The following is a 25,800-nucleotide window of genomic DNA, read 5'->3' on the forward strand; positions in this document are numbered from 1 at the left end:
GCGGAATGAGTTACGGGCATGGAAGATGCATGGGATTCTTGCAACAGCCAAGTACAATATGTGCAGTAATGAAAGAATTTGAAACATGCACTGAAAGTGGAATTTATTTTCACAGGAACGAGGGTCGAAAAAGGGGAAATGCGAGGTTCATCCTTTCGTGTTTGGATTTTCCTGTCGTTCGTCCGTAGTTACTCGGATAGAGTTTTTCATCGTTCCCGGAATCGGTAGGATCATGAACAGAGGAAGTCAAATACAGGATGCGGGATTTATTCATGAGCAAAATTAGGAGTTCAGTTTATTCTTGGTTTAAATGGGAAAGAATACATTTCACGAATTGTCATTTAAACCGAAACTCTCAACATCTTTTTGGTGGTAGAGATTTCGCAATCCATATTTTGTTCTGGCATTGTTTGCGAGATTTTTGTCTTGATGTAGAGGAAGTATCGTATTCTCGACAGTCTAAGTCAAAGTCGCGCTTCTCTTGCAACTATTTCTGACATACACACTAAGCTCATTTTACCGGAAATCGTTGAATTTCACCGTAATCTAAGCAGCTGAACAGTTCGGTGAAATAAAACACCGTAATTCCGTCGAAATTTGACGGATTCCAGTGATTTTATACCGAATACTGTAAAAATTTACCGTACTCCGTTAATTTATTTCACCGAACTGTTCAGCTGTTGAGATTTCACAGGAATCTGTAAAATAATTTAAGTCTTGCTTTTTTCAACGATTGCCGAAACCTGTATTGAAACGTTTTAACGATGCTTCCAACTTTTCATGTGAATGCGACAATTGTCGCTAACCTGATTTTCTTCGGAAACCTTTCCATGCGGGTAAATCTGTTGTTCTGTTATCGGAAACTCGAAATCAGTCGCATTCTGAGTCGTTTTCAAAGTTGTAGTCGTATGTAAGCTGTTGCAAAATTGTTTGTTCAGTCTATGAATTAGTATAAGGCTGAAGCTAACAGGACAAAATGAAAACCATCTGAATGTTAACACAAGAAAGCTACAAGCAAAATAGTATGATTTCAATGTCTCAATTTAAAATGCCGATTGTAGTCGAATGGTTCTGAAGCCGTTTTTAATCATATTTGATTTAAATTAAATAAACCATAAATATGAAGCTTTCCGATTTTCCAGCACACTGTTACTTACGGATTTGAGTATTTCCGTTAATATGTATCATAGTAGAGAAAAAAGAACAATTTTGACAGCAGTAAGAACAATAATAGTAAGAAGCATTAGGATCTTTGGCGTAGCTAGGATTTATTTTTCTGGAGGGGGCCTAGGAGTGTCCTAGAAAATTTCTGAACTATCTGAACACACGGACGCCTAAGATTACTCTGCCCAATTTATTATTTTAAAAGTGGCAGCGCCCAGCAATTTGATCTCATTGCGGGTTTTCTTTACGCTCCATTTTTGTGCCAGATGATCGTTTACTATTACCATTGGTGCCTGTGAAGCAGCCTTCTTGACTTTGCAATGTTGGCAATCACTAGCGACTTGTTTGATGACCTGGTGCAACTGTGGAATCCTGAAGCGCTGCCGAAGTTCGTTGAACACAGTGTCGTTATACATATACGGGAAACGTCGATGAGCGCTGTCAACCAGGAGACGAGTCACCACATGATCCTTTGGCAGGATTACCGGGAATTTTGCTTCAAATGAAATCGATGGAGCGTTAGAGATCCTGCTATTCATTCTGATCACTCCCACATCATCCATATGTTGTATTCGATGACTTCGGAGGCTGAGAGTAGCACACGCGTTGTTGGCTTAACTTATTTATTCTACCATCAAAGTCATCCCTGTCCTGTTTTTTCACAAGAGGGAGAGGCCTTCCGGACTCCCCTCGCAGGCAAGTATCTAAATAATGCATCTCCTATCGTACCTGAAATATTCTTGGATCTCGGTAATGCTAACTGTGAAAGAGCCTATTTTGGTGGCCAACCTGTTCTTGGAAACCTGATGATCCCCGTTCTTATATGGGCTCCCGACGTGCACTACATCATAATTCACCGTTCTTCAATCAACATTCGCCGGGATGTACCAGCGAAAGCTTCATGGAAGACTCCAACCCACCCGAAGTAGTCGAGCCAATCAACGAATATTCACTTTATTTGCATCACCTGATCAGTTCCTGCCAACGTAGACATCCCGGTTCTGTTTTCGTGAAAAGGGAAGGGGTGTTCCAAACTCTTCTCGCAGGTAAGTATCTGCTCTCCAACTTTTCCTAGCCTTGAGATACTTTCGGATTTTAGCAAAACTGGCGATGAAAAGGTGTCAAGTGAAACATCGTACCCGCTTCCTAGTTTTCATCAAGCAACAATGGACCTTTTCGTCTTCAATCAAACTTTGCTGGGATGCACCTGCGGAAGCCATGAGGAAGACCCTGTCCCACCCGAGACAGTCGAACCTTCCAACAGTAGCCATCAATCATTTTTCTCTCATCACTGGATCAGAGCGTATACTATCAAAATGTTAGGGGAATTTGTACTAAAACCAATACGCTTCGCCCTGTGACTACGATGTCATCGTCTTCACCGAAACATGTCTTCGGCAGGATATCGCCGATAGTGAAATCTCCTCTGAATATAACTTCTTTAGATGCGATCGTAGTACGGCAACAAGTTTTCGACGGGTGGCGGTGTACTAATCACTGTCAAGACTGCTCTGTAGTGCACTTGAACTAGGTGATTCCGGCAACTCGAACAGATGGTAGTTCGCATCAACCTTGCCAATCGATCACTCATCATCGTCGCTATATACCTTCGACCAAACTCCATTTTAGCTAGTTACATCGCTCATACCGACGCCATCCAAGCTCTTTGCGATATGGTTTCAGATACCTCATACTAGCTCTAGGCGATTACAATCTTCCTAATCTTCAGTGGCAGTTTGACGAAGACATCAATGGCTATTTACCGACGAATGCTTCTAGCGAACAAGATATTGAGTTGACCGAATCTTTTTCCACTAGTGGCCTCATTCAGTTGAACTCTATAAGAAACTCTAATGGTAGAATCCTAGACTTGGCATACGCAAACACTCCTCACTACATCGAACTCATCGACCCACCTTTGCCCCTGATAAAAATGGACGATCATCACAAACCGTTGATTTTAAGACTTGACACACGATACACTTCACCATGTTTTGACAACGTCCCAGTGGATGCCACGGCTTTCGACTTCAAGCGATGTGATACTGATGTGCTTCGCTATAAACTCTCCTCATTCGATTGGATACATCAACTCGGCTGTTCTTCTGTGGACGAAACGATTTCTGCTTTCTACAATATTTTGTACGGCGTATTCGATGAATGCGTGCCTCATCGTCGGCTTGCTCCAGCCATCGTCAATCGTAAACCTTGGTGGACAGCTGCGCTCCGTCATATGCGTAAAAAGTAACGAAAAACTCGGAATCGATTCTTCGGCGATCGAACTGATGCAAATCGAGCTGGAAACTGACAACAACGACTTGCTTTTATCGACCTATCTAAACAACATCCAATCCAACTTGAAGCAGAATCCATCCTCGTTTTGGTCCGAGCACAGAAGTCATCTAAACGCATCCATGCAACGTCGAATACAACGGACAAACAGCAAGCTCCGCCAAAGAGGCGGCAAACCTATTTGCCAACTTTTTTCAAAGCATGTTTCGAGATTCTTCTCCAGCAGCCAGATTCCACCACCTTCCATCATATGACGTCAACTTGCCGGATTTCCGGTTCTCCACCGGGGAAGTCTTAGAACTGCTCCACTGTCTCGATGCATCCAAGGGACCAGGTCCAAGGGGTTGACGGACTACCACCATCGTTTATCAAGAGTTGTGCACACGAGCTGGTCATTCCAATAACGCTGATCTTCAATCGCTCTTTAACAGAGAGTACATTCCCGGCTATGTGGAAAACTGCAAGAATGGTAGCAATCCACAAAGGAGGATCCATCAATCAAGTCGAGAACTACAGGAGCATTTCGATACTGTGCTGCTTTGGTTAAATGTTCGAGACTGGTGTTCGTAGATATTTATACAATGCCGCAAAACCCTTTATTAGCGAATTCCAGCATGGCTTCGTCGATAATCGGTCAACAACGATGAATTTGATGGAATTCGTCAACACTCTGTTTCCTGCAGTGGAATCACGATGCCAACATGACTCTGTGTACGTGGACTTTTCTAAGGCCTTTGACCTTCTCATTAAAAAAAACTGCGTCATTTGGGCTTCCCGAATTGGATCACTGACTGGCTTAATTCATATCTCACAGACCGCAAAGCGTTTCTCCAAGTTAACCAGCAAGTTTCGAATCATTTCTCCGTCCCTTCCGGAATTCAACAAGGGAGTGTGCTTGGTCCTCTAATATTCGTCCTGTTAATCAACGATCTGGCGGACCGAGTGTTTTCAGGGAAATTATTATTTGCCGATGACCTCAAAATGTTCCGGATTATATTATTCCGCCTTAGACTGTACAGCCTTACAAAATGATATAGATCAACTTATGGACTGGTGCCAAGAAAATGGAATGTTCGTCAACATAAAAAAGTGCAAAGTAATCCCTTTCACTCGATGTCATACTCCTATTTGTTTTTCCTATAAAATCGGTTCAGCCTCACTTGACCGGGTTGAGTCTATTCGTAACCTGGGAGAGTAGAAGCATTAGCCGTAGAAGGCCAATATCGCGACTGTTCGTGTGACCAACATCTAGTTTGCCACGCTCTGACAGTCTGAGTACCGGGTCTATAAGTGTCAAATCAAATTTTTCAACCACAATAACACATTATCTACGACATGGCACTAAACAAACAATCAATAATTTCAATAGCAAGTATTAATAAAATAATTTATTTTGTGATAACAGCGCCACTAGCGTTCTACTACTTTTATTTCTATTCCTGGGAGTGATAATGGATAGAAGATTGAATTTCAACGAACATATCTCATTGGCGGTATCCAAGGCGTTTTCTGTACTTGGTCTCGTTCAGCGTCATTCAACGTTCATCACTGATATCTACGCTCTAAAAGCCCTGTACTGTTTTTTAGTTAGAAGTTTACTGGAATATGCCGCCCCAGTGTGGGCTCCACACCAAGTAACACAGATTTTGAAAATCGAGCGTGTTCAAAAGTTCTTCATTAGGTTTGTTCTTCGTCAACTCCCCTGGGAAAACTCTTCAGAATTGCCCCTATACAACTCGCGCTGCCCCTATACAACCTGGAGACGCTATCCGCCAGGCGCACAAAGCTGCAACGCGTTTTCATATTTGATTTGCTCTCAAATCGCATCGACTGCTCTGCTCTGCCTAATAGTCTCAATATAAATATCCCCTCTCGCATCTTTCGAAGCCATAATGCATTGGTTCTCCCAGTTAGTAGGACGACTTACGGGTTCAATAATACATTTTATGTTTGTATTCGAGCTTTCAACACTGTATTTCATCTGTTTGACTTTGATTCAAGTAAAAATGTATTTGTTAGAAGAATTAAGAATATAGCGTAGAATAGCGTACAGTATGTGCGGCTAAGGCCAAAGACGAAGAATCAATAAATAAACTATACTTACAACGGTGTTGTTCGAAGAGCAATAGAGTAAGGTGGGGCAAAAGTTCGTCCTTAGTGGTATAATCGAAGTTTCCAGAAAACCAATAGCAGTTGAAACAAAAAATATTATACAGTGAACCTTCAACATATTGGCTATAATTTTGCTGAACATACAAAATATGTGTCAAAATATTTACCCGTTTTTTATTATAACAGTTTCAAAATTGATTGTCTTAAACGAACTTTTACCCCACCGGTGGGGCAAGAGTTCGAATCTAGTGTGGGGCAAAAGTTCACTGGCTAAAACACTAAATTTTCATACTTTTATGACAGGCATACTTTATACCAGCCGTAAACTTATGTTTGACGAAAAATACACACTAAATTTTCATCAAAAAATTGCCCAAATATTGTTAATTTTAATACACCCAAAAATAGCAGTTTTTCGCAAAACTAAGTGAAAATGTAAAATTTTTGTGATATTTTTTACACGATCAGGCAAATATCGCTAAATTTGAAGATAATATGTGGATTTTGGGCAATTTGATTTTTTCCCGTGATTTTATACATGGGTCGAACTTTTGCTCCACTATGGTCCAAAAACTGTTTCCAAGCATTTATGCAAAAACTAATACACCTCAAAGCATACTTATGGTAGGTCTAGTAACGCCCTTACATAAAATATTGAAAAATATTTTATCTTTATTTGGTTCCGTGAAACGAACAGAATTCGAACCACCATGATATTTATAAGTTTTGTTTTAAGTTTGAAACCCTAAAAAAAAACTCTTACCCCACTCGAACTTTTGCCCCACTTTACTCTACATTGAAGAGCACTTCACAATCTCTCTGATTGCTTTTATAGTATACCAATTGTATTGCCTGATTGGATTCTCATCTAACATTAGCGGATATTAATTATCACTGAGTTTCTTCCCTAGATCAATATCTATGAGTTACATTGCAATATCTAGATACATAACACCATAAAGGGAGATTCATGATACAGCACACTACTTTTATCTAACTGCATTGACGCTTCGCTCGGAAACTGTAGGTTATGTTTGGGTATAATATATTCATCTGGGTAGACATGAGATTAAACCTGACGCCACAGAAAATTTTCGGCGTGCAACTGTTCATCACTTGTCAGCTCTCCGAAGAACTTTCGCCCACGACACCTTTGCGCCGTTTGATGTGTGTACAGTATGGCCCATTACAAAATGCGAAAATTGTTTGAACGTGAATTTAGCATCCACAAGCGTTATTTTCATTGTTTTTGCTAGTGAATTTAATTTCTGATTATTGTAGTAAATTCTGACATAACTTCGCTATCCAGGATAATTGTTGTCTTATTTTTCTTACTGTCCTAAACAATGTAATAAAGCAAAGAAATTTAAAGGTTTTGTCCGCTAAAAGCTAGAAACAGCGTCTGATTGTCGTATACTCTGATAAGCTTTCCACCTTCAATAATCACACTTTATTGTTGAAAATTTTAGTTTGTTTGGTATCAGAGCTATGGTCCGAATTGGACCAGGTTCCCCTATGTATCTACATTTCTACTAACACTATAATAAATCTTAAAATAATATTTACATAAAATGACCATGCTACACGATAAACAAAAATGTTTGGATCCCTTTTGAGTTTGTCATATCACAATTGACCTGATGAGTATGATTCCTAATCAAGCGATCGCTAACTGAAAAATGAGCATAGAGGAATTCCGAGAACGAAAAACATTACCGTTCATCTGCCTGGCACGAGCCTCAACAATTCGTTTACGTGAAGGGCAATCCCAAAAAATAGACTTATGATTGCTCCCGAAATTTGCGCATGCAACCTTTTTGGTATCTTCCTCCACAGGACAGACGTTCTAAGCGTGAAAATAACCTCCGCAAATCATGCATGTTGCACCCATGCGGCAGTGTTATGTACCGTGACCCTACTTTTGGTACCGATGGCATTGAGTGAGGTTCAGGAAAGTTCCTCCAGGTTTCTGGAAATATTCCCATCTCACACGGAAAGGGAAGATAGTTCGTGCTTCTTCTAAAGCTCTAATATTATTAAGATCCGTTCCGAAAAATGCCAGATTGAGTTCTCTTTTTCATAATGATAACATCCAAGTGTAGAGTCAAGAAATAAAATAAATCAAACTTAGATCGACTTTTAATCTTTATCTATTAATTCTGCCCTTGCAGCCGAGAGTGCACAACACTAGGGTACAATACGCACAGAGGAAACATATTTTTTAAGCCATAGTCTACACGCATAACAAACTAAACAATTTTGTTTGAATGCAGAAATTAGTATGATTCCTTTATTCTGAAATAATCAACCTTTTACCCACAGAAAAGCGACACTTGTCAATCAAAATGTATCCCACAAAATACAAACTCAATCAACCATCTTCACGCATCGCAGATCAGATAAAAATAAAAACCAGCAAATACAAATTTAATAACCACATTCGACTGCAGGGCACGCAAATAGCTCACAACTGGCCGATAATTAAACTGTTGGCCGTGCGCTTAATCTCGCCATTTAATTCCAACCGACAGCCATCATAAGTGACACTCAATAAATTTTGCAAATTAATTAAACTAGCAGTTGCCGGGGTTTTCATTAAAATCGAGTACCTTGAACCACTACTGCCCACTGGTGGTATTACCGGGAACGAGTTAGGTGAATCTAATTGGGGATTTTGGTGACAACGGTCATGTGCTCTGGAAGCCAGAAGCTGGAAAAATTAGTCAAGTTTGCTAGGGGCTTCCACTGCTGCATTCGTCCAAAACTAATGCGTTAAGTGACAGCGTGGAAAATTAATCAAATTTGTGTTGATATATTCTGTTTGAGCTTGGCTGACTGTGAGTGGATTCCACATCGGTAGTGCCAGATCAACTAATAAGTACCCACAGGATCCAATTAGACAACTGCTAAAACTGATAAAAGCCAGGGACCGTCATCGATAAAAAAGGTACAAAATAAATGATTTTTAGTAAAATGACAATTGTTATTCATATCGGCATCTAAAATTGCGTCACTCCTTTCAGATAGGGTTAATGTATATGAAATGATGTTCTTCTGTTTTGAGCAACAGTGTTGCTAACCACCTCAGAATGCAATTCAATAAATGGAAGGAAAAGTAATTTATTTACTCTGGATACAAATGCCTTCACTATTTTGTAGCTGTCACTCTTTGAAACTCTAAAAAGCAGATTCTCAAGCGCCACACTATGAGTTTTATCTCATAAATTACCAAAGCATTCCACCTAATCCTTTTTCGAGCATTGATTAGATGTGTCAATATTTTCGCCAAACATCCTCATCGGAGCCAAACAACCAAACAATGAAAACTTTCTCTCCGTGTAAATCACCGGAAAAGTTGTGCCTTCCCACTTTGTATTTACTCATCACACCGAACGAAGCTCAATGCTCTCGACATCGTAATCCATTCCGAGCAACAATTGCCAATTACTAATTGCTTCTTTGTTTTCGGTTGTGTTAGGACTCGGAGTTAGGGTTACCATCCGTCTAGATTTAGCAAGATATGTTCTGATTTTGAAATTCTTCTGAGATGCTCTGATGCATTATTCAAGAATATCCTGAGTTAGCTTAGGTATGTGCTGTGCACTATCCTTTACTTAGGGATGGTACACAAATTTTGTCACGCTAAATTTTAACTTTTTCGTCCCCTTTGTCACGCTTTTTGTATGAGTCCTCAAGCAATTTTGTATGGCTTGTTACGCTTGGCTTGACCCCCTCCACCCCTTGGAGCGTGACATAATTTGTGCTTTACCCATTACAGATTAGTTTCAAAAAATACAAAATGTGCTAATTAGAATCTCCAGGAAATGGTAACCCTACTCGGAAGCTGCCAGATTTTGCCCTGATTTCCACCCAATAAATACCTACAATGTTACGCGCCTTTGATCTCATCCTCATCGCCGGCAGTTCTTGCAGCACGTCAGAACTTTTCTTTCCGGCGGTTACACCAACCGAACCATGCTCCGGAGCATGATGGATGTACTTCCATTAATTGAATCACATAGAGGGAAAAACCTCTAACCCTCTGGGGGTGCCCTCCCGGAACCGTAACGGGGGAAAACTTTTGTTTCGCAACAAACTGCCCCCTTGGGGGTGGAAGTTCTCTCGTGCCACCATCATCTTGAAGAAAGAGAGCGAGAGCCCAAGACAAACAAAGACATCAATTAGGACCTTTCCACCATCGAACCGACATGCCATCGTGTAATGAAACATAATTTCCTCGGTGGAACTTGTAGCTCACAAGTTCACCACTGCCGGTTCCCTCATCCTCTCCGCTAATCCCATTAAAGAGTTGAGGAAAATTAACTGCCTATCAACACGTGTGGGGTCGAACGTCTTAACGTGTGTGATCATGGGCGTAGCTAGGATTGCCATCAAGGAGGTATGTACAACCCCAAGGACATTATTCACCAAATCCTCACTAAATGATAATTTTCGATGCTTCATTTTCTCGACATGAGTAAAGCCAAAAAGGAGTAGAGGGGACCGTTGCCCCACCCCTTAGTCGAAAATGGGAATTCCCTCGAAGAATACTTTAAATAATTTGATAAGAGAGAGCTCCATATATTCACCAAGAACTAACTCATCATGAAAATCATCTTGATGTTTTCTTTCCATTAATAGTCAATCCAGGGTTTATTCCAGAAATCATTTCTCCCACGAGTCTTCAGCAATGCCTCAAGGTAGGAATAAGTCGTCTGAGAAGACACGTTTGGAAATTTTTCTGCATGATACTAGGAAAGTTTTGCATGCAATTTCTCTTCAACTTGGTCCAGAGATAAACCCAGAGTTCTGCTCTAGGAATTATATTTTGCTAGAAATCACTCTAGAAGTTTTTTTTCAAACGTATTTCTTGTAGAATTCGTCCTTTTCTTTTCTCTTCACTAATTATTCATTTACAAATTGTTTCTGACAACTATCCATATATTGCTAAATTATTCCATAATCTCCTGCAAGAATCCTTCTCAAAGTCCCTTTTCCTGAAATTTCCTCTAAAAATTATTGATGAAATCGTTAACCTTACTAAGCTTAAAATAATAAAAAGAGTTACTATGGGAAATCATCTACCCACTAAACACATGATCGTATATGACAGGATATAAGAGTACAAATGTGGGGCTATATACGTACTTTTTGCACGCAGTCTAATGGCGCATGTGCGTATATTGCCTCCACATTTGTACTCTTATGTGATATCGTATACGAGTTTGTGTTTACTGGGTAGGAGCTCTTTTAAAGATTCTTCCAGAAATGCCACTAATTTTGCTTTTATTTTTTTTTTACAAAATCAACAATAATTTCAATATGCATGATCATAAGGAGAAAATCCCCCAGAAACAGCTAAGATTATCGAAGGATTCCTACAGGAATTAAACCAAGAATTTTTCAAGGATTCGATCAGCAATTTCACTAGGAATCTTCAAGCGTTGCATTTTCACCAAATCCTCCAATTTGCATTCTCGAATAAATTGCTGAAAAGTATGATTTAAAGTAATTTATCTAGAATATGGTTTCGCCACTGTCTTAAAGTTTTCACTAAAAAAAAAGAATAAGCTTCTTAAAAGTTCGTGATGTGTGTAGCAGTTTTTAAGCTTTCCTTCCCAGATAAATGTTAATTTAAAAAATCTATAACGATTCCTGCAGAAACTTATTCAGGAAATTCTTTGGAATTCCAACAGAGATTGTTTCAAAAATTTGATCTAGCATTTCTTCCTTGAGTTCTATCAAGAGAAACAATCGAAAGTTCCAATGGAAAGATAATTCAAGAATTTAACCAAAAGTATCTCAATCGCTTAGATTTGTCCAGCAATTATGAAAAATAGTCCATTTTTGCTTAAAGATTCATTCAAATATTCAAACAGCAAATCAAAAATTCATCTGTTTTTTTTTGCCCTTAAGTCATCTGCAACTGCAAAAAGCTAACGAGTGCGCGGCCTACCACGAAGCCGACGGTCTCGTCCGGGTTCACTACTGAATGTTAGTTTTGCTTGTCATTTTTCCGGCATTCATATCACGTGACCAGCCCAACGCAGCCTGTCGTGTTTTATGAGCTTGATAATATTTACTTCTTTATATACTTGATACAACTCATAAATTAATGCGACGCCGCCAGATGCCATTTTCTTGTTTACCGCCGAGTATTTTTCGCTGCACTTTACGCTCAAAAACTCCAAACGCTTTCCGGTTGACTTCTTTAAAGATCCAGGATTCATGGACCGGAAGGATTAGTGACCAATACAGCGCGAATTTTGATTTCGTCTGCAGGCTACGGGACTAAACAGTACATCAAACATTTAAAAAAAAACTCTTTTTTTCCATGGTGTAATAACATTGAATATCAAACCAAATATATGAAAATCAAGAATAGCTATCAGATAATGCTTCATCATAGGAATTTTGATAATTGAAACCACATTATAGATCTCTTTAAGTCTGTACATGTGGGTACGGGAATGATCAACTTCTCCCCACTCACAACTACACCCCGAATTACGGTACAAAATGGAAAGCGATATACGTGCAAATTGTATATGATGAAAACTATGCGAATGTTTAGATTTGTTTGCGCTTTAAACTTATGCGACTATTCATAACTGTGAGAGATGAGACAGCCCACTGACAGCTGTCATGTTTTCTAGCCTTCTATGACTTCTTTTTTTTTTTAATTCTTGGGTAGTGCACAACGTTCAGATGAACTTATTTTGGTCAAAATCAAATTTACTTCATGTTGTTCGATTTGAAAAATTATATGAATACAAAAAATCAAAAGCAGTTAGCCAACACACAACTATATTTAGGTATTCTACTTTTAAAAACGTGAAATTATCGATAAACACCTAGTAATTTTAATTACGCTAACTTGAATTTTGACGCTTTTTCACGTTCTGCCCTCCGAACGTGTTGGTTTCCCAATTACAGTTGGTGACAGGTTCCCTTTAATTTTGGGAGCTCGCAATCTAAGCCAGTTGTCTACTCTCTCTTAGATTTATAATAACAAAGTGGATTTGACAGCTGCTTCGGATTGATTCAAGTTTATTTATATGTGTACGTTCTGAGGACTATGCACCTGAAAAAAAAAAGAAATCGAATATCTTTAAGCGCGTGGGATTTTTTCAGAAATGGTCAGGTAAATCATTTATTCATAGATTGCAGTATTCAGTTGAGAAAAAACGTCATTTCAAATGTAGCTCGCCACAGAAATTTCTTTAATCAATTTTGGCAAAAAAATCCTACTTTTCTTGTACGGAACAATATATCGAGCAGGCGAAAATAAGATAAGCAATAGCAAATAAGCAAAATTATAATATGGATAAATCAAAAGTGATATTAATCCTTAAAATCCCGACACGAACCTTGAATTTTCAAATGGCCACCATTTGGAGACCAGTAGATCAATTAATGTACAATAAAGTTAATCCCGTTTGTTCGTCTTACAATCATTGGGTGAGACATCCCCCTGACCCCTCGCCTTTTTCTAACTTACGGAAAAAGCATGGACACGAGGGGTCCAGAAAAGGGTGATATATGAACATCCAAATGAGCTAGAAAGTTGGTGCCTTGGTCAAAGTTATTCATCAGATCAAGGGTTAACTGGTGATGAAAAATTTGACTGAGAATGTACTTGCTACGTGGTGGTAGTGGCAAATGTTGTTCAATCATCTGTATATCAAAATTTTGAAGCTTGAATCAAAATTCTGAATTTTCCAAAAAACTCCTTGTCTACAATTCTTACACTTGATTGTATTTCCCAGCTTAATTAGCTTTAAGTCTTATTTTTAAATCTTTGATATTACCTGCAACAGCTTGATTTTTGTTACTGAGTCGAACGCGACCTAGAAATCAATAATCAGATTGACGATGAATCCCGAAAAAATTAAAACGAATTATATGTTTGCATTTATATAAAGTGTAAATCCTGGTAATGTTAATACTTTAGTAATACTTATTGGGGACTGGTATGAAGTTGTTAAAGACTTTGTTAATCTTCGAACACTTGTGACATATGACAATCATGTTTGCCGTGTAGTTATAATCCTGTAATGGCTGGAACGTTGAATCGAATATTTTACGCAAAATGGTGAAGGCAATACTCGGTGAAAAACTGGGCGTAAACATCAAGAGTAGTACCAGATGTAAGGTACCGCGGGGCAAGTGAGAATACGGGGTAAGTGGAGCGTTACGTCATAGCTCACTTAGGAAAAGTTTTTCATAGGGGTATTCTTCTAGAAAGTTGAAGATACAATGACAAGGAATGTATTTAGTACTAAACATATTGTTATTTTTATTACCATGTGGTTCATGTAACAGCTGTCAGTTCAGCGCCATTTTCAACTTGCATGATAAATTGTGACACGTTTCACGTCTTGCATTGACTCGCAAAAAATAGATGTGTTATAAATCGAATTTCCATCTTTAAGCTACAATTTTAAGTATTATTACAAGCTGCTAACGATAAACCAGTATTTTGTTTTCATTTCATACGAAATTTTCGATGGTCTATCTTACCCCAAGATATGTTTGTACCAGGGGTAAGTGGGACCTATCAAAACAAAACCCAGAATCAAAACTTTTCATATACGTTTCAAACATTTTCCTAGAGAGTAACACTAAAACATTCAAACAAACGATTTTTATCAAAAGAGATCAATCTCAAATTACGTAATTGCTTGAGAGAGAGAGAAGAAAAGTGTAATCAATCTTAATTTATTTTTAATTTGTTTTTTATTTTTGAATTACGACTTCAAAATTGAACAAACACAAAGATAAAATTTGAAATGCATTATGAGAACGATTACTTTTCAATGTTATTTGAACTTTATTTGTTATTTCAACCAAATTAAGAAGTGATAGAACACAATTCCACCCTATTAAGTTATTTTCTGCCATGCATATGTATAAAAAATAAGAAAACATATTTATAATTTCGTCAATTTTTGATTGTTTATGTGCTACAATTTAACTAACAACATATACCGTGCTGCATCAATATCCGGACGCTTAAGAGGCATCAAATGTTGTAACTTAATTTTCGACACTTTATTGTCTCATCTAATTATAGTGTTGTTTTCATTCAATTAGTTTAGGCTCTTATCTTCATGAAACCGATGCAAATTTTAACGAAAGTGGCAAAAATAGCATGTAAATTGCGGATATAATGAAGCATGTTGTGTTCTTAAACCCGGACACATGAATCGATAAGCCGGACAGCTTCAATTAAATTGATCATTTCTATATGAAACTCATTTGAATAAACTTTGTAACCAATAGAAATTGACTTTTCTGCGAACACAGTACTTGCACTTGCTATATCATATACTATAAAAGCACAACTTTGGAAGTAATTTATTTTTTTCAGCGGCATTTCCTACCTCCGGTTCGATGCGTCATCTATGTTGCAGCGCACCTGAAATACTCATGTTTTTATCAGTTTTTATGTGCATGATTATTGCCTTATCACTGATTAATTGGTTTTTAACTTAAACTTCATTTTTTCTACGAATATGCTTCATAAATATTTGTTTATACGGCAGATTTATGACGATATCACCATATGTCCGGCTATATAACCACTGGCTCACTAAGCCGGACAGCATATTTTTCTTCTTAAAATAATTAAATTACAAATACAATCACCACTTTCACTTATAAATCTTTACAATCTATCATCACATTTAATATCCCGAACACAACACGTATAAAAAACTATCATTTATCCACACTTTCATGAAAGAACCAATGCCGTAAAATTAGTCTAAAACTACGCAACTAAAACTTGCACGACGTAGGAAAAGTGCCAAACTGAAGCTGCGAATTTGTTTTTATTTTAAGTATATTTGGCAAAGCTTACTAGATTGCAAATTATTGTTAGATGGTGCAATTACATTAAATCTATGAATACGTGAAAATATTACCAGATAATTGTAGATTTTCATTGTTAAAATAATAAATATTGATAGAGTGTCCGGATATTGGTGCCGTCCGGATTTTGATTCATCACGGTAAATGATATATTTTGAACATCCCCTTTACGCTTTTATAGAGGAATTTTCAGTTAATATTAAATATGAGGTGACATACTATTGAGTTTTCTTCCTAAAACGTTACGTATTTTATGGTTGATCCCTTATGTACATCAAATATGCACTTAAAATTAAAAATCAATGATTTATCAATTCTTTTATTGTAATGGTTGACTTACTGATGTGGATTGACGTATGAAACTGGATGTGCCCCACTTGCCCCGTTTAACGAGGTAACTGCGTCCAATGACTCATTCTAAAACTTTCTTCCGTGGTTTTCACAATTTCGAAATTATTCGATCAGTTTCATGCACACACCAGCAAATATGTTGCCAAAATGTGATTGTGTTGTTGGATTTGAAAAATATTGACATTTGAAAATTTTTTTGAACAATTTGTTTGAACTATCGTTTTTTTCGTTCCCACTTGCCCCACGGTACCTTACAAAGAAACCAACTTTATTAAGCAAAATAAATACGGCAGACTTTGGTGGGCTGGTCACTTAGTGTTAAAGTCAAGATATAAGCTGAACATTAATGATATTCAGCATTGAATGTTTCACGTTTATCGAACGTAACATCAATTGTATGTTAGATTTTATTTCTTGGATTTTATTTTATTGAACTAAGCTTATTGGTTTAAGCCGTAAAACATGCTTAAGCCACTCTGGTATGTTAAGTCAGTAGTTAATACAGTTAACTTTCTCTTACTTCATATTCCATATCTCGATATCGAGTTAGAGAACCATAGTAAAAGTTGGTTTTCATGGCTAACACGATGGTCCCTTGGATCGCAAATGCACTGGTTTTTTGTTCTGTAACTCGATACCTCCCTAACTCGATGGTCCCTTCAATATCGAGCTAGGGAAAGATGAATGTATTTCAAACTATAACAACGGTAACAGTTACATACTATTTGAGAACAGTTTGCCAAGCGTTTTAGTAGATTTATTCAGTGCTATTGGAAAAAAATATTATATTGAATTTTTAAGTCAAAAACTTCAAATCAAGATTTCCCGAGATTCCTCCTAAGGATTTTTTTAAATTAGCCTAGAGCTGCAGAATGATCTCAGAAATCGAGCCCTATGCTCAGATTTGATGGACATTTTTTTTTTTGCATAATAACGGTCTGTCGGGGCACCGTGTAGAGCTTGCTCGATGCGCAAAACCTGCTCAGAGCAAAGCTGTCCTCCCCATAGCACTACCCATCAGTTGTTCCTAGGTCTTCGGAGCAGCACAACTGATGAACAATCGTACTAGCAAGCTTCCAGAAGAGATAAGAGAGGCCAGAAACGACGACGCATGGAAGACAACAGTAGGTTAGGACCTGTTAGGACCACAGTGGAGTGTATTCAGATGTTCGAGGGCGACGATCATTCGGGTTAGCCGAGGGTCTGCAGGAAGTATCACAGGATGCCGTTCATCAACGGTCAGGGCCGCGTGGTGAAGCCAGCCGCCAACTCTTATTCGAACGAGCGGCGTGAGGGTTGAGTACCGATCAATAATTTCTATTGGTTCTGTAATGACAGGCAAGGTGAGAACTTTTTTTAACTCTTAAGGTGTTTAAGAGTCAAGTGAGAACCAAATTCGGAAATTTTTCGAGATTCATTGCTACATTTTTCTTACTGATGATAATGCTGATATTGATTTGGTTTTCGCATGTTAATGTTAGAGACCTCTTCCGCCCTCCTTCCAAAGCGTTATACTATTTTATGGTAATGCATAATTTTATGTTTATATTGCTGAGGCAATGCGAGATCAACATATTCTAGAATGACACTAGACTATGGTTCGAAAAATTTAAGATGAGAATGATTACTAATATTATACTGACAACTATTAAAAAAGAACATCGCCAAAGAACAACCGATTATGAAAGAAAAAAAAATCACTGATGAAAACGTAATAATTATGATACCGACAATCACTTAGCAAGAAAAACTTTCGAAAGAATATCAAATAATTAAAAGAAGGACAAATCGCTTGTTGAAAATGGTAATACCGACAAGATGTAATACAGACAAGTAATGCAGGGGCTTATTTTCAAGGTTACTGTCAACTTTGAATTTCGCTCAACACAATTCTGTCACTCGATTTTTTTGACGGACGTCTCAAACTTTAACTCAAATAGTACAACTCAAAAGAACAGCCTATTGTGCTTATTCTGCGCGGCGTGTGAGTCGAGATGAGCCGCTCTCACCGCGAGTGATGTAAGACGACTAGTGTTAATCAAGTGGGAGCGAGTCGTCAATTGTCACCTGATTTGACTCGTCTCACCTCACACGCCGCGCAGAATAAGCACATATAACTCAAAGAAGGGAAAATCATTGATTAAAATTTTTACACTGGCATTATCCAACCTCGGAAGAACAGCCAATGATTGAAAGAATAAAAAAAATCACTGATAGAAATGTTAGTTGTTAATACGCCGACAACTTTTTTAACACTGCCAGGAAAACCTCGCTTGTCGTACACAGTACGAGAAAGATGGATTTTTAGGCTAAAATTCACGAGTGTCCTTGAAGAATTTCTTGAAGTAGATTGTCCGACATTTCCCCGAAGGATTTTCTCCCGAAAACCATTTCTCCGGATGTACTGTTTCCCCGAAAGCTTTCTGCAAACACATTTTTCATTTTTTTTTCAACTAGCTGAGTAATAGACTGAATTCAGTTAGTGAGGTAATCGCTTCAAACTAATGATTCTCTTATGAAAGATTTGAATCGAGAAACGACAGACGAGATATTTGGATTGGAAATCGATGACTCAAGGATTAAATTATGTGTCTCTAGTAGATTTAGGGTCGCTGAATCTGATGCCGTTCTCTGAAATGTTCCAGCACGTCACAATTTTTAGCTACAGGTCGCCAAAGTGGTATAAAATACTGATTTTAATGATATTGACATGAAATTCGAACTATGATTTATCAAACTTTTTAGTGGTCTAATAGTAAAATAGGCCTTGAACATTCATTTCAAATATAATTTGGTTGAAATTGCACAATTGAATTATGATTAAATCGATTTTTTTCAACATGCTTGCAGTCTCCTTATAAAACTCTTTGTTTTTCTTATATGGTATAGTACAATTCTTTTCCAAATAGCTAAAAATAACTTTTAAGCATAGAAAGTATTATGAATTTTGCTGCTAAGTATTGTTATACACATAAAGTTTATATTCTGTGGCAAATTAAGCAAATGGATTCCCAATTAGCACTTGTAACATAGCTACTTTTTAAAGTATAAAAAAATGTTGCAAGATAATTACATAGGGAATACCCTGAAACAAGTCAAGTTGCATATACTAGGCAAATGTCACTAGTTAAAAATATTCCGACTTTTTATGAGAATAAATTACAAATATGGTACACAGTAGTGAACGCAAGTTGTTTGTTGAAAAGTAACTGAAATCAAACATTTTAAGTTGCAATGCATTAATAAGGCTACTATCCAATAACATCTATGCAAAATGTTGTGATATTGTGGCCACTGGTGAACTTGAATGTAATAAACTTGTTTTGATTTAAAGTTTTCCAAAATACGGATGTGAAAATGGATCTTCCAAACTTAATCAGTGAAAAAGATAAGAAAATATGGAGAAAACTCAAGCGTAACGGTAATTTTGCTAGAACAAAAAAAGTGTTAATACAACGCGCTAAAAAAATCGAACCCAATAAACTACTTAATCATGGAATAATAAATCATGCACATAAGGAATGTATCTCATATGTTTCGGAAGTGCCGGATCAAATTGGGTCATCGATCCAATGCAGTGAAAATCTAAATCCTCAAAAGGATGAAGTATTGGATTCCGATTCTGAGCCTGAATCTGAAATTAACGACACTAACCCAAAGGCAGACATGGAAGATCTTCGAGAGGACTTGAAAAATTGGGCAATCAAGTTTCAAATCAAACATACAGCAGTAAATTCTTTGCTTAGTTTGTTAAAAAGCCATATCCCAGATAACATACTCCCCAAAGATGCAAGAACATTAGTAGGAACCCCTCGTAGCTCTTGTGTCACTTCGGATCCAAACATTGGAGGGCAATACTGGCATTATGGATTGCCCAAAATCCTCAAACACACGTTATCAACGGATGGGGAACTTCCAAATAAATTATCGCTGAATGTAAATATTGATGGGTTACCAACGTTTAAGAGCTCATCCACATCATTTTGGCCAATACTCGTAAATGTTCACGTGCTTCGAAACACAATGTCCCCTTTGGTAGTTGGTGTTTTTTGTGGAGCAAGTAATTTGACAGCGAATAATCTTTTCTTATAGCGTAATTAAACTGCTTTTATTTTACAGCTAAACTCAAAGACATGAACGGTTTTCTTAGACCATTCATTTCTGAATTGAATTCTCTTATTGATCATGGACTTTTTATCAATCAAAAATTGATAACCATAGAACTACGTTGCTTTATCTGTGATACGCCAGCTCGCTCCATGCTTCGAGGCTAGTATAAGATAAATAGTGTCAAGAACTAACTAATAGATTCTCTTTTCTAGGTGTCATCGGTCACAACGGTTACAATTCGTGCTTAAAGTGCGTAACTGAAGGTAAATATTCGTATGCCTTCAAAACTATGATATTCCCTGAAATGAACGCCGCTCTACGAAACGATTTGGATTTTCGCTCTAGAACATACGAAGGGCACCATAAGTTTGATAGTATTCTCGAGGATATTCGTGGGCTAGATATGATCAAAGATTTTCCAATTGGAGATTCGTTGCATTTGATCGATTTAGGTATAATGAAACGACTACTGAACGGGTGGAAAGCGGGTACTCTCAATAACTATAATGCAAGATGGTCAGCCAAACAAATAGAGAATATTTCTTGTTTTCTTAAAACATGCAAGTTGCCACGAGAGTTTAAATGACCAGTAAGAGGTTTGGATCTACTTCCTCGATGGAATGGATCCGAATTAAGAACCTTTTTGCTATACATAAGTGTAGTCGTTCTGAAAAAAATTTCCGAGTCTGACGAAATACTGGATCACTTCCTAAACTTCTTTTGCGCCATTCAAATTTGTATGAGATACGACCAAAACCCAGAAAATTATGAAGTGGCACGATGTTTAATAATAGATTTTCTCAATGGAGTGAAAACCTTGTACGGTGAACAACTTTTCTGTAGTAACTTCCATAGTTTAAAACATTTAATTGACGATGTAGAAAGATTTGGACCTCTCGACATTTTTGACGCCTATCCATTTGAGTCAAGACTATACACTTTGAAGCGGTTGATTCGTACTGGAAATTTGCCATTGTCACAAGTTGCTAGAAGAATAAGCGAAATGCAGGAAAATGTTTCACAACCTTCTGAACCCAAACAGCGCCCTATTCTAAAACGAAAACTTAGTGGAAATAACTTCTCAGACCAACATTTTTCTCAAATAGAGAGAAATTCAGATGTGTATTTCTTTGTCGATTTCGGAGACTTTTGTATAGATACGCAAAAAACTGTAGACAAATGGATCTCAACAAGAAACATGAAAGTAATGACGGTAGATAAAATTGTCCAAAATAATGCATCTGAAAGTGTATTTTTATTCGGGCAGATATTAAGTGATCTCAGTGATTTGTTTGAGAAACCAGTTGTATCTTCATCGTTGCAAATTTTCTGCTCCGACCTAGAAGTTTCTCCTGCAGTGTTGATTGAATCAAGCGATATATTCTGTAAAATGGTCAAAATAGATTTTCAGGACCTTATGTTACCTAAATCGGTTTTCTTCCCTTTGATCCATACAATTAGACACGCTAGGCAACACAGTAAGGATTGATCAAAATAAAATAAAGCAATATTCCAATCAGAATTGAAAAGAATGATAATTTTATTGCTGTACTATTTCTTTAATCCGAGCCATTTAGTATTGTTAATTGGTACTGCTCATGTAATAAAAATCATGTATTGGATGTAATCACTATCGGAAGAACGATCATCATCACTTCCTGTCTCATCTTCAGTTCCACACTCACTGCTATGGCTCTGAACAGCGGGTGGTAGCTGCAACACGTCTCTGGACATTTGGGAAGACTCGTCAAGATTTGAACAATTCTCTGTTTGCACAGAAACTTCAGCGATATCCTCAGTTTTCTGTCGTTTGTGCCTCTTCCTTGAGGATGATGCTCGACGCTCACCATTTCCGTTTTCATACCGTTTAAGCTCCAACATCTTGTACCTGAGAAGGTTCTTAAACAAGTTTTCATTTTGCTCGCGAGTAGTACAGCAATCTGCTGCGTGTAAAACATGATGCATCGTTTTAATGAAATTGGGAAAGGTTGCTTGAAAGTTGATGTTCAGGCCAGGATCACCTGTTGATCCTTTCTTCGTCCTTTTGTTTCCCATCCAAGAATAAGGAATAAGAACATTTGGAGCCAACAGTTTCCGCATGAGTCTTCGGAACAATGGTCCACTGTCTCATTTTCCGTTCAAACAGTAAATCGAATGCAAATAACGGAAAAACTTTTCGGAAAATTTTGGATCAGCCAAACATTGTTCAAAACCCTTAAACGATTCGTCGGAATCGATTTTTGTCATTTTGTCGAACTCGGAAAAATCCTCTTCTTGGCGCGTTGCAATTGTTGGCACATCATTCTTATTTCTTAAAGCCATAAGTTTATTGAAGTTGGCCATATAATCTGTCAGTTTCACTAACACGTCCTAGCGTTCATTTGTTTTCCGTATCTCAGTAGTGATGTCGAATAGTTTCCCCTCAAAAACATTGAGCCGATCATTTATTTTCCGGAGCTCGATAGTTGTTGGCGAATAATCAGGTTCATCACAGGCTGGCGATGAGGCACCAACCATGTTACAATCGTCATCTCCCAAATCAACCTCGTCTTGCTTTATGGGAATGGACAATGGTTCCTCGGTGATTTCGTTGCTGTTATCATCGATCGCATAGTAATATCCTGGAAGGGAGGCACCGATACTACACACGAAATATAAGACAACGTTATTTTGAACTGCAAGATAACTCCTGCTTGCCAACAACAATCAAGGCAGGCTTCGAGAAAATCGGTAGTTTCCTTTTGTTGTGCACCTTCGATCTTTCTTGACAAACATGAAAAAAGGGTCACAGTTTTCTATGCACTAAATATTCATTTTCATTGGAAAAAGTAGAACGATGCGTTTTTCAATGCTTTATGTTCAATCAAATTAAATGTTGCTCACGTGACATTATTTGCGTTATGTTCATGAATTGATTTTCATTCGATTTTTATCACTTTTGAAGAAATACGAAAATGTGTTTTAATCAGTTATCAGTTTCATGTTAGTCCAATGTTTGAGATCTGGGCTCACAGTGACAGTTCGTGACAGCGGAATCTCGGCTCACTATGACGTACAGAAAATTTGTATTGGTTTCTCCCTCCCAGGTAATATCCATTAGCAAGTTGTGCATACTGCTTTCCATCGGTACCCGTGACAACTGGAAGACTTATCTGCTGAGACACCTAAAACAGGAAACATCAAATCTCTTAGTATCAACATCATGAAACCAATCTAGATCAGTGTTTCACCATATTTGCCATGTAGCATAATCTACGTAAGCCTAATTGACAATTTCAGCATTTGAACTACAGTTAAACCTCCATGTGTCGATGTTCCATTACTCGACATCGATTCATGGAACCATACTAAAACAAAAAATCATGGTTACTGTTATGGTTCTTTCAACTTTACAAAGAATATCTGTTCTATGAGTCGATGGTTCCTTCAATATCGACTCATGGAGGTTTGACTGTACATTACTAAACGTATGGATGCAAATACTATGTTAAAATATCAATAGCACATTCGTTCTATCGCTCATCAAGATTCCTGCGAATGATATTCCGGTCATATAACGATAATGTACTAAAACTACAGCATATTAGCATACCAGCAGCCACTCATTTTATTAGAAGTTTTGTTTCAAAAAATATCAAGGCACCGTTGGAAGAGCACATACCCCTTTTACAGCTGATACACAAATTTTAAATTTTTCCTGCCAAAAATGTTACGTAGGGGGCAAGGGGATTCAAATTTTAAATTTCATTGTTACGTAGTAATTAGATGATGCCTAATTGAACTTCAATATAATCATCCAAATTAGTGGTTGGAATTGTTTTTTGAGAAACACTGCTCTAGAAACTGGATCACAGTGGGACGAAACTGAAAATAAACGGTCAGAACTTTTTAGACGCCATATGTGTCTTCGGGACGTTGTTTTGAAATAGCAGCCCGAGTAATAATAGAAAATAATTTGTTAATTAAACTGAACAAATCATGCGACCAAAAATACATTGTTAGAAATATATTTTTGAGCGATCGCTACCTAACAAAATTTTAGTTCTACTCCTCTAGAGGTTTTGCCCGCATAGTTGCAGATACGTCCCACTGTGTGGATGCATTTATATTAGATTTATGATAGAAAAAGCTTACCGAATTTTCCTCAACAGAATCTGACGAAAGGCTGTATACGCTCGTCACTGCTGGTGTATTTCCGTAAACGAGGTTTTCATTTCCAGGAACATGAAGTTGGTGTACAGTCTGGACAGTGTGTGGCATCGAGGAAGTGGAGGATGTAGATTTCATACTTTGATTATGAACTTTTTGCATTGCATTCGTTACTGGACTGAACTCCGAAGCCTTGCTGGTATGATGCAATTGTACCACATCTACTGGAACATGATGAGCAGCCATAACTGGTCGGCTTGCATAGGGTAATGGCTTTGGAACTGCAACCTGCAACTGAGCTCCATCAGAGGAAACGGTACACAACATCGGCGCAGGAGAAGTGAATTGCGTATTGATGGGCATTCCGGTTGGTGTCGAAAACTGGCAGGCATCTGACCCTACAGCTTGGGATTCCGGAACGACCTTGCGATTTGCGATTGTCTTGAGCTGTTGATCTTGCGCAGTAGATTGCGTTTTGAGCAATGGAGCATCTGGCAGGGCGGGTGGAACAATCATCATGAGCTGGGTCTTATCGCCAGGAGCTGAGCAATTTCTGGCAGGACACCTCGGATAGACAGAATGCGATTCGGAAACTGTTGCGGAACTCGTATTTTCTGGAAGGGTGGTTGGTAGAGTTGCCTGCTCACCTGCTTCAGCTGAGCCGAATTCCGTTCCAATCGATGATGCCTGGGGTTTATAATGGATGTTATTGAAGACGGGGGTATTGCGATCGTAACTACTGACCAATATATAGCTCTTTGATTTGAATTTAGGTTGTTTTTTTGCTGGTTTCGCTCTTGTACCGTGACCCATCTGAGCGGCGTCTTCGGAGTCAGTCACTTTTTCAAGTAAAGCCATCATTTCTTCTGCCAATTCGAAAGTTCCAGCTCGTCCTGCTAGCTTGCACTTTTTCTTTTTCCACATTTGTTTATCTGGGATGGAATTTTCGTTTTTGGAAAGACTGACCAGGTTGTTTGGTGGCCAAAAAACCCATTTATCCTCCACCCAATTGGCTGGAACTACGGTCATTGACGGCAACGATTTTTTGGTTTTACGCGTTTGGACGATACAGAAAGACATTCTGATTTATTTTAATATACGAGAGGCATGAATAAATAAAGCAAACCACGAAAAATATTAAAAACTTCGAGCTCAAAGATTCGCGCACAAACTCTGTTCTACAATCAAATCAAACGCAAGAATTGGTGGCTGTCAAAACTGTAGTTACACTGCGGCAAAACGTTAAACGCAAATCAGTTATTTGATAACATCATTTGTTTATTTGTGTCGATAATACAACATAGAGCAATAAGAAATATTGCGGCTGTATTATTTAAGGTTTCAATGTTACCGCTGATGTATAAATACAAGTGACGTGTCAACTTATAGGAAGTAAATTATCCGTTTCAAATCAGTTACAGTGTAATCGTCTGGATCCATTGCGACTGTAATGTAATGTTTACATCATGTTGGAAATTTATAACACTGCCGATTAAATGTTTTGGTATGCTTGGTTTTATTTGTTGAAATAAATTTAAATACAGTTTTATTTTATTAAAACACACTTTCTCATTTTTCTTTTTCACCAAAACTGCCTATTAGTTACGTATTGCAAAATTATACTTCGAAAAGATATTGGCAGCTGTCACTAAGTCCCGATTAACAGGAATAAATAAATAATAATTGGTCATTGTAATTTCTAGATACCTAACTAGCTAAATCTAACAGAATTCAAACTTGACGAGT

General features: G+C 37.8%; 1 protein-coding gene across 3 annotated transcripts in view; it reads right to left on the minus strand.

Annotated features, from left to right (window-relative positions):
• The window catches only part of LOC5574559 (connectin), a 764,796-nt gene that overhangs the window by 623,888 nt on the left and 115,108 nt on the right, over positions 1 to 25,800 (minus strand). The gene's annotated exons all lie outside the window — the stretch shown is intronic.

This window comes from Aedes aegypti, chromosome 3 (assembly GCF_002204515.2).
Source record: "Aedes aegypti strain LVP_AGWG chromosome 3, AaegL5.0 Primary Assembly, whole genome shotgun sequence".
NCBI classification, from domain to species: Eukaryota; Metazoa; Arthropoda; class Insecta; order Diptera; family Culicidae; genus Aedes; species Aedes aegypti.